At 33.8% G+C, this 12,810-nt stretch overlaps 1 long non-coding RNA gene and 1 other non-coding gene across 2 annotated transcripts; both read right to left on the bottom strand.

Moving 5' to 3' along the window:
- Positions 1-2,688: 2,688 nt before the first annotated feature.
- On the bottom strand, positions 2,689-2,799 carry LOC111919155 (small nucleolar RNA R71). The gene has a single exon (XR_002859412.1). It is a non-coding gene; the product is annotated as a small nucleolar RNA R71 (small nucleolar RNA).
- Positions 2,800-6,305: 3,506 nt separating this feature from the next.
- On the bottom strand, positions 6,306-7,730 carry LOC122197228 (uncharacterized). The gene is made up of 3 exons (XR_006189938.2): positions 7,612-7,730; positions 7,481-7,523; positions 6,306-7,329 (listed from the first exon to the last, which is right to left on the bottom strand). It is a non-coding gene; the product is annotated as an uncharacterized LOC122197228 (long non-coding RNA).
- Between the last annotated feature and the right edge of the window lie 5,080 nt (positions 7,731-12,810).

The raw sequence follows: 12,810 nt of genomic DNA, 5'->3' as shown, positions 1-12,810 counted from the left end.
GCGTATGTGTGTGTGTTAGATTTTGGTGGGATTTGGGATACGTATCTTCTGTTAGTGGAATTTTCGTATAACAACAGTTATCACGCTAGCATTGATCGACCTCATTTTGAGATGCTCTACGGGAGGAAGTGCAGGACCCTAATTTTTTAGGGTGAAGTCGGTCAGTGAATCATGGGGAGTACCGAGGTGGTACTCAAAACTACTGAGCTGATGCAGCAGGTTTGGAGTAGGCTCCAGACAGCTCAGAGTTGGCAGAAGAGCTATGTCGACAGATGTTGATTATACTTGGAGTTCCAAGTGGGAGATATGGTTCTCTTGAAGGTGTGATATTGTCATATTTATACACATTTCTAGGCAATATTTTAATACATTTTGATTAATATTTTGGTTATTTTCATAGATATATGGTACTTATAAGATTTTATTGTAATGTGCAGCCAAAATGAGAAATCTTGAGGAATAAGGACCAAAAGCGACAAGGTTCGGAATTTTGGAGGATTGGAGCTTAAAAGATGAAATTTTCAGCCAAAAGATGACCTAACGACATGAGGAATCATATCTCACGGCGTGAGTGATAACTTTCTAGAAGATAAGCATACGGAGGCCAGAATCCGTGTTCGATACGGATTATGACTGAGCTCACGATGTGAGAAGCCTTGTCTCATGACGTGAGCAGGGTAATTCTCAAAATATATATATCAATCCTTGGTACTTACGAATTTAAGGGGACTTCTGGAGATTTAAGGGTTTAGAAGACGAGTTTTGGAGGAATTGAAGGCAGATAATTCGAGTATTAACATCCAAGGAAGAAGAAGTGATCATAAACTTTTACCTTTAGTTGGTACGTTCAAACATGGTTTTATTTATTGAGTTTGTGTGTTTGAATTCAACCATGAGTAGCTGAATCTAGCTACTTCTGTTTAGCTAGATGAAACTTCAACTCATGGATTAGTTTATTAGTTACGGATTTTGCTAGTTGGTTAATTGCTTGTGTTTGATTGTTAATACCTAGCATGCTAATATTTGATACTTTAATTGCTTGAAATCAAGTTTCTGTGTAGCTTAGTGAATATTAAATTGCATGAACTTGACACCTAGTAATTTAGTGACCATTAGATTACTAGAGTTAGGATCGAACCAATCTTAGATAAGTAATTAAAGTTATTAAATTTGGTTGTGCTAGAGAACATATATTGTGACTATAATTATCTTTGTTTAATCAATCTTAGATAGCTCCATTCAATATTCATAATTGATTATGTGTTAAATTATGTATGACCATGCATAGTTCTACATGAATTAGTTAAATATCATTATATTTGGACTTAAATTACTAATAATATAAATATCGGTAACCAACGTGAATTATCCAGAATTAGTAGCTAACCATTGAGAGGAAGTGGATTCAAACTAAACAGGAGTGTTTTAGTAATTGATTAAATTTGATAATTTTGGTGATTAAGTTTGTCTGAACTTGTAAAATCAGATAAAAAACCAATTAAACTTTTGTTTTTCTTAAATTAATTTTTAGTAGGTAAACTAGTTAACTAAAACTGTTCCCTATGATCGATACCCGACTGTTTGTGCTATACTATTTGCGAAAATGTACACTGCCTTTAGTCGAATAGCTAGTTACATAGTAGGTAAAATTAGGTGTAGTTATATTTCAACATCAAGTTTTTGGCACCGTTGTCGGGGAACGACTATTTACTTTAAAATTTATTTACTCTAGATTAATAGATCCTTTTGTGGGGTAAAACATGCAAAAAGTCTAATTCTAGCATTAGATTTTTGTTTAGAACTGAACTCACTACATGAGCCCTAAGCTCACGACATGAACTCAGTAGTTTTACGTTTTTTTTGTTTTTCGTTTCTGTTTAGATTTTATGCGACAACACGAGGCGGTGCTCTTTACCACGTCGTGGTGAACATTCAATAGGCATTTTTAAGTAGTTTTTGTTCATTTTTACGTTTTTATTTTTGTTTTTGTTGCAGTAGTTCATGACATGTGGATCCAACACACCTTTGATACCACTGCTTGAAGATCCAAAGTAAGCCCTTCACAAAAAGACGGATAAAAACGTAGGAGAAACCAACCCACCAAAGAAGTCACCTTTCAAAGACCTTAAATCAGTTTTCGGAAAGAAGAAAGGGAAGAACGTGGGTGAATTAAGATATTCCTCAAAGAACGAAAGCAAGTTAGAAAGCTTTGAGCAAAATCTTAATCCACAAGATTCTGATTACGAGACCGAACCGGAATTCGAATTAGAAAGAAGTGAACCCGAAGACGATCCGAAAAATGAGATGATAAACATTGTGGATATGTCCATGGAGGCATATAAAAAGAGAATCTGTGAGGACACCGATCCCGGTCTAGTGCAAAGTGCAATTACAGCTGCAACAACATTCGAGCTAAAGGGACACATTCTGTCCGCGTTTAAGGAAGTTCCATTTTCCAGGAAAGATCATGAGGATGCTTACAAACACCTTGATGAATTCAATGACATAGATGATTACTTCAACATCCCATATGTTCCACGCGCTACATTTTTACTTAGAATGTTATCTATCACTTTCAAAGGGGCTGCTAAAGATTGGTTGAAGGCACTTCTACCCAGTGCAATTACTACTTGGGTGCAAATGCATGAGAAATTTTTAAAAAACTTTTTCCCACCTTCAAAAGTTGCTAAACTCAAGAAAGCCATACCAAATTTTAAGCAACAACTGGGTGGGTAAGTCACTTTACGAAGCATGGGAACGCTACAAAGCATTGATTAGAAATTGTCCCCAAAATGATTTGAATGAGCAACAAGAAGTATCAATATTTTATGATGGGGTTAACGTCATGACAAGGAAACTCCTTGATTCTCAAGGACCGCTAACTAAGAAAAATCTAGCAGAAATCTAGGAATTAATAGAAGAGTTTTCCAAGCATTCGTGTGAATATCACAACCCTACACATGATGGAGTGAAAGGAATTGGGGGTGACACTTCTGAAGATATGACTGCTATTTTAGCTATGCTAAACACTATGAACCGAAGGATGATGAAGATGGACCAATCCATACATGCTATTCGAGTTAGTTGTGAAAGATGAAATGGTCCTCATTTAACCAAAGATTACCACTTGGATGAGAACGAGAATAAAAAGGCTCAAGTTTGTTACTCAAGTGGATACAAATATGATGAAGATTGGAGGAAGCCAAAGAAAGAGTGGTTGCCATATGATGAATATAAGAAGCAAAAGGAAGAAAAATATAGGCAGACTGGCCGAGACTTCTACCAAAAAGAGCAACCACCACCTAAAAAGAAAGCTTTTCCACTTATGTCCATCTCAAGATTCTATCTTTTCATCAATGGCTGGCAGTGGGTAGCAATCCTTTAGGCATGCCTTATTCAGACCAGTGAAGTTGAGACACATTTTCCATTGTTTGTACCTTTTTTCACTGATACCGGATTCACTATCCAAGACGGGAACAATCACTCTCAGACTATCCTTGTGCTTTCTAATTTATCTACTTCATCATTTATTGCTTTATTCTGTTCAATACATCGACCTCTCTTTTTCTGTCAAACTTGTTTCATTATTGACTTATCATTTAGCTTGTGTTCTATTACTTTCTTTGGTGCCTCGACCATGTTGATTGGTTGCCAAGAGAATATGTCGGTGTGTTCTTTCAATAGACTTGTCAGTTTTTCTCTTAGCGTCTTTAGCAGTGTAGATCTGATGCAAATTCCTTGATCTGGGTATGCATCATTTATAATAATCTTTCCGTGCTCGTCTCTAGTCTTTTGTGGCTTTTCCATTATCGAGTTCATTTTTTCTACATTAAATGTTGATGTCGATATAACCAATGGTTCAATATCGACTGTCTCGTATCCTACCGAGATCCAAAATCTAATAAAACCATGTATTCTTGATGTTACTGCTTCGAATTTTTTCATGTCGCTTCTTCCAAAGATCATGTTACAGGGCAACGGGGATTGTACTATTTTAAAATCTAATACCTATGTATTTCTAGCTTGTGTTTGTTGATCTTGTAATGTTAATCGAAATGATATTCACTACTAGAAAAACAGCCTTTTACGACACGCAATGCGTGTCGTAAAACGCTCAGACGACGTGCAAATGCGTGTCAACAAAGGCCATGTCATACCGAGAGATGACACGCTTTTGCGTGTCGTCTATAGACGACGCGCAATTACGACACGCGATTTACGACGCACATTTACGACATGCAATGCGTATCAAGGAAGGCACTGTCATAAAGGAAGACGACACGCATTTGCGTGTCGTAACCTTACGACGCACATTTACGAATCGCATTGCGTATCATTAAAGCCCCTGTCAAGAAAGGCCATGTCATAAATGAAGATGACACACATTTTTGCGTATCGTAATTGTAAATGTTTAAAAAAAATTATTTATAGATTTACTAATTTTCAAATTAAATTTGCATTTAATGTCTCATAATAAATAAAATATCATATACAAAAATACAATCCATTGCATAAAATTTAATGTCATACAAATAATCGTTCCATAGAAAGAAAAAACAAATCAATAAAAGTTGTAATGGAAATTTACAACCTAATTACATACAAGAAATATGAAAAACTTGAAATCCCTAAGATTAATAGTTCTAACAGAAGCTTCACGTGAGATACATACAGTTGGACCAATAAGCAAGGATTTTCCTGAATCCACAATAGCAGCACAAGAACACGTACACGATATCTTCTGCAAGAAGGTGCCAGTCCAAAACTATTGTTGAAGGTTGCCATGATAGCTGTTAAGATTTAAGCATAACAAGAAACCAATCGGTGACTATAATAAGCTAGAAAACAAGCAACTAATAAAGAAACTAAGCAACTAATTAAGTCAAACTAATAAGCTAGAAAACAAGCAACTAATAAACAAAATAAGCAACTAATTTAGTCAAACTATAACTATATATGCATACAAATTGGCAGCAAACAAGTAAATAAATGAATAAAGTTACCTTCCATTGAAATGGATTAACAAGTTCAACATATTTCCCATGGCCTAAAGCAGGTAAGTCAACACAAGAAGGAATGTAGTCAATACGAACAACAACATGCCACTCGTTTGTAACAATGTAAGCATTAAGTGTAAAAGTTAATACAAAAGCTGTAAATCATGAAATGCTCATAAAAAATCTAAATCTCTTCAAAGATATAAAAACACCCAAAATCAGTTACATTGCATAACATACCTGTCTCTCTGTTCCAAGAAATCCGGGCATCAAAAAGTCAAAAAAAGACCACAACTTCAACACATTATTTTGCATAAAACAAACCATAGTTAGAATAACTAAACTAATCAAATCTCCAATTCAATGAGCAAATAAACAAACCTGAATTGGCGTTCCAATTAATATAAGCCTGTGTTGTGCCTTGAGCTGTTTGACAACACATGTGAATTTTTCAATTGTAGTTTTGAAACTGTGAAGATATAATAGAGGTGTCAATGAAGATATAACAGAGGCATCAATGAATTTTTCAATCTCATATACCCAGTGTCCAACAAGGGTAGATGGTCAAATGATTAAAGATGGAGGGTCCTCATTGTTATTTGAAGTTCTTTGTTCCACAATATCAGATGCCATAATTGCTAATGCTTGTAGGGTTTTACCAAGCCCCATATTATCACATAAAATTCCATGAAGATTAAACCTCTTTAAAAAGGCTAACCAGTTTATACCCTCTTGATGATACCTTCTCAGGGTGACTTCAACTACTTCTAGACAACAGGCATTCACTCAATCCAGGAGGAGGAGAGAAACCACATGCAAGGGGTAAAAGAGGAACAGGGGTAGCAAACCTGTGTGTGACACTTCTTCTAACAGAATGATCACAATCACACATACACCTTAAAAGAGGGACAACTAACAACCTTGCATAAGGAACAGTTAACAGTTGTCACGTTGAAATTCAAGAAACTATAAAACTATAAAAGTTATAAAATAGCAAACATAATTGTATTATTAATCTATTAAGTATTTACTTATCTAAATTTCTTATTATAACTTATAAATTATATGTACATTTTGATGAAGGCCGAAACTGGAAATTGATTCCGCAAAAAATCAATTTGTGATTATTCTACCTTTCCTATGAAAAAAGTTGTAAGAACTCAGAGGAAGAAGAATTTTTTCCAAGGATTGCGCACGTCTCCAACCACCTGCAATTAACCGAAGAGCAATAAGTAGAAAAGAAATTACTTTTACAAATCATACAATCAAAAGCATGGATGTACAGAATCATAAGTACCCTTGTAGTGAAAGAAGGAATCCCTGTAAGTGGGACCTAAAGAAGCAGAACCACCTTCAGTCTCATGTACAGATGGAACAGCTACACTAATAGAAGCCTGCTCTTCATTTGAGATGTTGACTGCAAAAACAAGTCATGTAATCAGAATAACAAAGTTCCTTAGTTTATTTGTTTATTATTCTTGTATCTGTAAATTGTATTCTGATGTTGCAAATAATGTTATCTGCAACATAAAATAGATTAATCAGGAACCAAACAGATGAGAATTCTTTTGAACTAAACAGGAATTTGGAGGACTGGTTACTGAATTTTATAAAGCTGTATGAACCAATTTTTAAAAAAAATTAACACATGTTTTGCTGAGTTGAAATAATCATATATTCATGTGTGTATATAGACCAGAATAAACTCATAGAACTTATCTCGGAAACCAAAGATACAAAGCTCCCTTGCCAATTCCCAATCCCAGTAATTTTTAGTTTTTGTTTTCTTCTTCTTCTCAACCTGGAAAACAAGCATTACTTTTTTATAAATAAATCATACAAAAGCACTGTAATTTGATGATCAACACTTTTCATTCTATCTGTGTATCTGAAAGACATTATAATCCCATGAATTTAAAATATCATAATATATGAAAAAACAAATGCATAAGTTAAAATACAGAATAAGAGTATAAGACAAACTATTTTTTGACTTAATCCATAAAGAAGTTAATACAGAAAGAGGCTTTCCCTAGTAAGTCCAACTTCTTAGTTCTTACAAATTTGCCCTCATTCAATTGTTCTGTTTTTGAGAAAAAATAAGTTTATTAAATGTTACTGAGTTAATAACTGCATTACAATAAATTATGCTTTATATACCTATATATGAGTCGAAGAAAGTAATGACCAGCTGCACCATTTGCACCAAGAGAGAAAAAAAGGAACCTGAAGCTCAACATCGATGTGATCAGCTCCTAGCTCCATTGCTAAACATAGAGCATCCAATCGACTCTCTTCATCCCTATTGTATTGACGACCTTCCCATGTTGTTCTAGAAAATAACAGAGAATCAGAAACCTTTTGAGGAAGATAAACTGTTAGAAGATCATTTAAGATGAAGGCTATTCTTTTGATCTATGATAAAAAAAACAAAGGATTGCCTTTATCTTGAAGAAAGGTTCCAACTTGTGTTTGAATGCTACCTAATGTAGAAAACAAGTGACTTTTGGAATGAACTAGCATTTCCTGCTCAAACAGACAAACAAAATTACATCAAATTAGCCCTATAAACATCATACATACACATATACTAGCTAGAGTACTTGATTATTACCTCTGTGTCTCTAGATTAAATATATACTCATCTCCAAGATAGTTGACTGCAGGTGGTAATTCTGAATTTGACTCCTTACAAATGGGATGAATTAGTGACTTAAATTATGGCTTCCAACATCTACAACCTGAAAAGAAATATATATCATTATCATGACATGACTCAACAGTTGAGAGAAAGATAAGGATTGCTTACATATATCATTCTCTTATGTCCTGATATCATTAACCGAGAAGAATCACAAGTAAATATAATGGAATGGGCAGAAGGTCTTCTTTAGCACAATACACCTAGTGAGGGAGCTTCAAATTCTTTAAAGGGGAAAGCTAATAGAAAATTAATAATGAAAATTGCTCTTGCTGCTACGCTGTATCACATTCGGAGAGAAAGAAACTGCAGGATTTTTAGGAGATGAAATAATAATAATAAGAGTAATGTAATTTTAATTATTTTTGAAGATATAAGGCTTAAAATAATTAGGTTTAAGGTTGGTTATTTAGGATTCAATAATGGCGTGAGAAGTAAATGAGGAATACCCATTCAAAAAGAAAATATTTGATTTTTTATTTTTGTAGGCTCAAATCCTGCATAGTGAAAAAAAATATAAATAAAATAAAACAACAAACCTGATTAAGGAATTAAGATTGTCGTTTTTTCCAGGCTTCACTTCACAATTCAGTATTCACATTGATTAACTAGTTCTAGGCTTCAGGCAAGACTTTAGAGTTCAGACTTCATACTTGGAGTTGGAGAATAAGGCAGGAGTGCTGATTGATTCACTAATCACTAATCGTCTGATCAGCAACATCCAAATAGCATGACAACATGCACGCAACAATGATTAAGGAATTTTTGTTTCAGACTTCAAACGAGGCACGAGGGTAGGGATGAATGATAATGACGATTGGTTTTTTTTGTTTGATTCGGACTATTAAAAAGCATAGGAGGGGCAACAGCCCAAATTTTAATGTCTAGGCCTAATATGGATAAAAAAAAAAGATATGGGCAATTTACACTTCTAATAAAAAAAAAATCATTGGGGGGGGGGGGGGGGGGGGGCACAACCCCTCCTGGCCCTTTATATACTTCGCCCCTGATTCATATGCAAAAGAAAATAAATAAAATAACCAAAAGCATTTTTAAAAAGAATGATGAGTGTTATGAAGTACACACTTACATCATGAAATTGTAAGCATGCATGAGCAGCTGTTAGAGTATCTACAATCAGAAAACAACTGATTTTCAGAGATGGAAGCAACAACCATTCTCGAAGAGAATCATTTGTAACTTACTTTTCAAACCAGTCGTTGGTTATTGGCTTAAAGTCTGACATTTTCATGGAAATAGATGGAATGTTTCACCATAATCTTCAGGGTCTCTTCCAAATATCTTGAGGGAAATAAGAAATTACAGTTATTGATTAACAAAGTAAGATAGAAATAATTGAAAAGGATATAGCTCAAGGACACTATTTGTATGAAAGGCAAGTAGACCAAGGGTTTGAGTTGCAGCATCCTTTTCATCTAAAATCTTGGTTCTTATATTGATATTTTATGTATTGGGTTCATCTTGGGATTCATCATCAGATGAAACTGCACTGAATCCAATAAGAAGTTCATCCTCATCAGAATCATCAATTTTATCAGCAAATCCATCATAGAGATTGCAAGAAGAAAATGCCAAAGGTAGGACATATGGAAGATAATATGTTGTGCATAACAACATATCAAGTCAAATTTTGCAACAAGTAGTTTCCCCATCAGGGGATCAATAAAAGGGATGATTTTCTTACCCATGTTCTCACAAAATGTTGCCAATACACAGTATGATTTCTCCTGCATGTTGTTGAGATTTGTTGAAAAGTATTAGAAAAGACTCTCTGGATATATAATGATTAACACAATACTAGCTAGTTACCTCTTCACCCATGATAAGACACAGGAATCATCAGCCATTTCCTCATCAAGAGTAGAGTTCAAACATCTCTTATTTTCATCTGCAAAAATATGAAGTTAAATCTATATATAGCAGTTTCTCTAAAACCTAATTTCAGCACTATGCAAAAGGTCTACTAGTGTTTAAATCCCCTTTGGGTTCAATATTATTGATATGTAAAATCAGAAGAATCCATATTACATCTTTGGTTGCAGACAAGAAATGTCTCATGGCTGATGCAATAGGTTAAGTGGTCTAATGAAGCTTAAAATTTGGTTTAGACATTTTAACAAACACATAATGTGCACATTCTGTTGATCAGAATACATTGACTTTTAGTTCTCACAGAACCTAAAAAAATTGAGAAAGAAATACAGGAATGGAAATCAAATGAGATTTTCTAACAAAAACTAATCAATCAAAGTTTGTAGCATTGTCCAACATAATCGCAAAGGCGAATATAGAAAATAAGACCGGGATTGATTTTGATTAATGGTCAATGATGAAAAAAATAAGTAGTACCGACGGAAGGGGGACGGCATCGGCTTTTGGTCTCCAAACTTACATCTGGTATCGTTCCATTTGGGAAAGTTTGTGAAGGGTCTTCTTGAAAGATAATACTGCCAGGTACAGGGAAAAAGATGAGAAACTTGGTGAGAAGTTGACTCCGGTTGACAAGAAGATTGAGGATGCGATTGATGAGGCAATTGTGTGGTAAGATACGGACAAGTTGGCTGTGGGGATGAGTTTAAGGATAAGATGAAGGAGCTTTTTCCATTTTGAAACTATTAGTTTAGAAAGAGATAGAGGGATATATATATATATATATATATATATATATATATATATATATATATATATATATATAGAGAGAGAGAGAGAGGAGATTAAATGAAGAAATGTGGGAGTCTCTGGAGGTGGGTGAAGGCGGAGGACCTAGGGCTTCTTGTTGCTAATTCAAAGATCAACATCGATGGTAGAAGGTGGAGGAATCAGTAGAGGGAACAAGTTAAAAAGAGAGGAGATCAAACCATTTAGTGTGAAACTCGATTTGGAAGAAATCTCAAACCCTTAACCTTAAACATGATGTGAAGCAATTGATCCATAATCTTCTTCGTCACCATCAATTCCTTGGGCTCACATAATCGGACGATGGTGGTAAATGAAGCATTCTTCGAGAAGGAAGGTGCAATCGCCGCAGTTTGAAGCTAGAAAAGGCAACTAGGATTGAGGCAGTAGATGTGGGTGAGGGGTGGAGACGAGGGAGAAGAAGGTGGGGGTTAAAAAATTTAGGGATTTCATTTTCCCTCGGAGACCGCGCGTTTCTTTAAAAAAAAATATAAAACGACATTCACAAAGGACGCACAAGTGCCCTCAGTGTTTTTAATATTTTTACATGAGACACTAATTAAGGGCACACAATAATGTGTGACCTAAATCCTTAAATTTTTTGAAGAGATGACACTTTTTTTAATGTCACTCTCTTTTGTGTAACATAAATCAATGAGTGTCGTGGTTTGCGCGTCGTAAAATGGTCTTTTTCCTTGTAGTGATTATTCCTAAGGGACATACCGGATGCCCAACAAAGCTTGTTAAATGCGAATTAGGTTTCTTGAGTTTCTTTTTCATTACCTCTGGTAATCTAAAGAAACATTCATACATTATTTATGTCCAACTTCAGTTGTCGCAAATATATTCGATGGGCATATATGTTGTGAATATGCCCATGTAATAGAATTGGCTCATTGCCCTTTAGTTGAGTTTCCTGGCTTCGTTGTGTTGTGAACATTTTTTATAAGACTATTGTGTTTTTTTCTTCCTTGCGTGGCGAGACTTGTAGTCTTGGTTTACGGTAACGAGTGATAGTTTTGTTGATACTTATCATGTTGCTATTATGAATGTATTTTTCAGCTTCATGATATGGATGATGTCAATGTTGCTACATGGTCTTCCGGATACTTGGTAGTTAGCTTTTTGACAACCTCTTCTAATGAGCACTTAGGAAGACACATCGCAAAAGGAAGACAAGAGCTATGTTAAAAATCCATATCGAGGGATGGACCCTGATATTGCTCTCTGATGCCTAAGTTAGATGTTTATTAGGGCTATAGATAAAAATTGTTTAGGTTCTTTTTTTGTTATATTACCTTATCGGTACATCTTTGAAGGCTTTTATAGGCATTTCAATATTCCTTAATGCAGTGTTCTACCAAGTAACTTGCATTACCCGGGTAAAGACAGATATATGGTTCGTACTATCAAGTTTTTAGAAAATGGACCAAAGTTGTCAATTCCTTAAACTATTGTGGCCAAACATTGAATATTAAAAGATCGTAAAAATGTAAAAATTTTGATTCTAATAACCAAAAGTGTCAAAATGGCTAAAAAATGAGGATCAAAGTTGACAAAAAACATACAAGTTTACTTAGTAAGGGAACATTCTTTTAATATATATATATATATATATATATATATATATATATATATATATATATATATATATATATATATATATATATATATATATATATATATATATATATAGGGCTAGGTTATTTTGTTTTTTACATTTATTGTGTGCTAGAATGCACCAATAGAAATTTAGTAAATTAAATAATTATAAATATTAAATGTTATCCATAATTATATGTATATTAAATGACATTCATAATTATAATTCTTTTTTTATGGAAAACTAGTTAAATCCATTGTTAATGCCAGCAATAACATTCTTTCAGAATGAATTTGAATCTAAGTTTTTATATATGAGTTCGTACTTTGTTTCAAGACTCAATCACTTAAAATACAATAAAGTTGTATGGAATATGAAGAACGAGAGTCTATTTTAATAGAATACACTCTCATTCTGCTGCAATACACTCTCATTCTTCTAGATATGAATTATTCTGAAATAATATTATTGTTGACATTACTGACGAATTTAATTAGTTTCCATAAAAAGAAGTTATAAGTATGGATAGCATTTAATATACATATAATTAATACTAAATTCTATTGGTGCATTCTAGCACACAATAGATGTAAAAAAACATTTGAACGTACCTCTCTCTCTCTCTCTCTCTCTCTCTCTCTCTCTATATATATATATATATATATATATATATATATATATATATATATATATATATATATATATATATATATATATATATATATTATATATTTATACATACATCATGAACAACAATGATTTTATTAATGATTTTTGATGGAATGTCATTTCATCTAGGGTTGTTCACTAAT

Source organism: Lactuca sativa, chromosome 3 (assembly GCF_002870075.4).
Source record: "Lactuca sativa cultivar Salinas chromosome 3, Lsat_Salinas_v11, whole genome shotgun sequence".
Classification (NCBI taxonomy): Eukaryota; Viridiplantae; Streptophyta; class Magnoliopsida; order Asterales; family Asteraceae; genus Lactuca; species Lactuca sativa.
The sequence above is the reverse complement of the archived record's forward strand: the minus strand, read 5'-3'. Positions and strand labels throughout refer to the sequence as shown.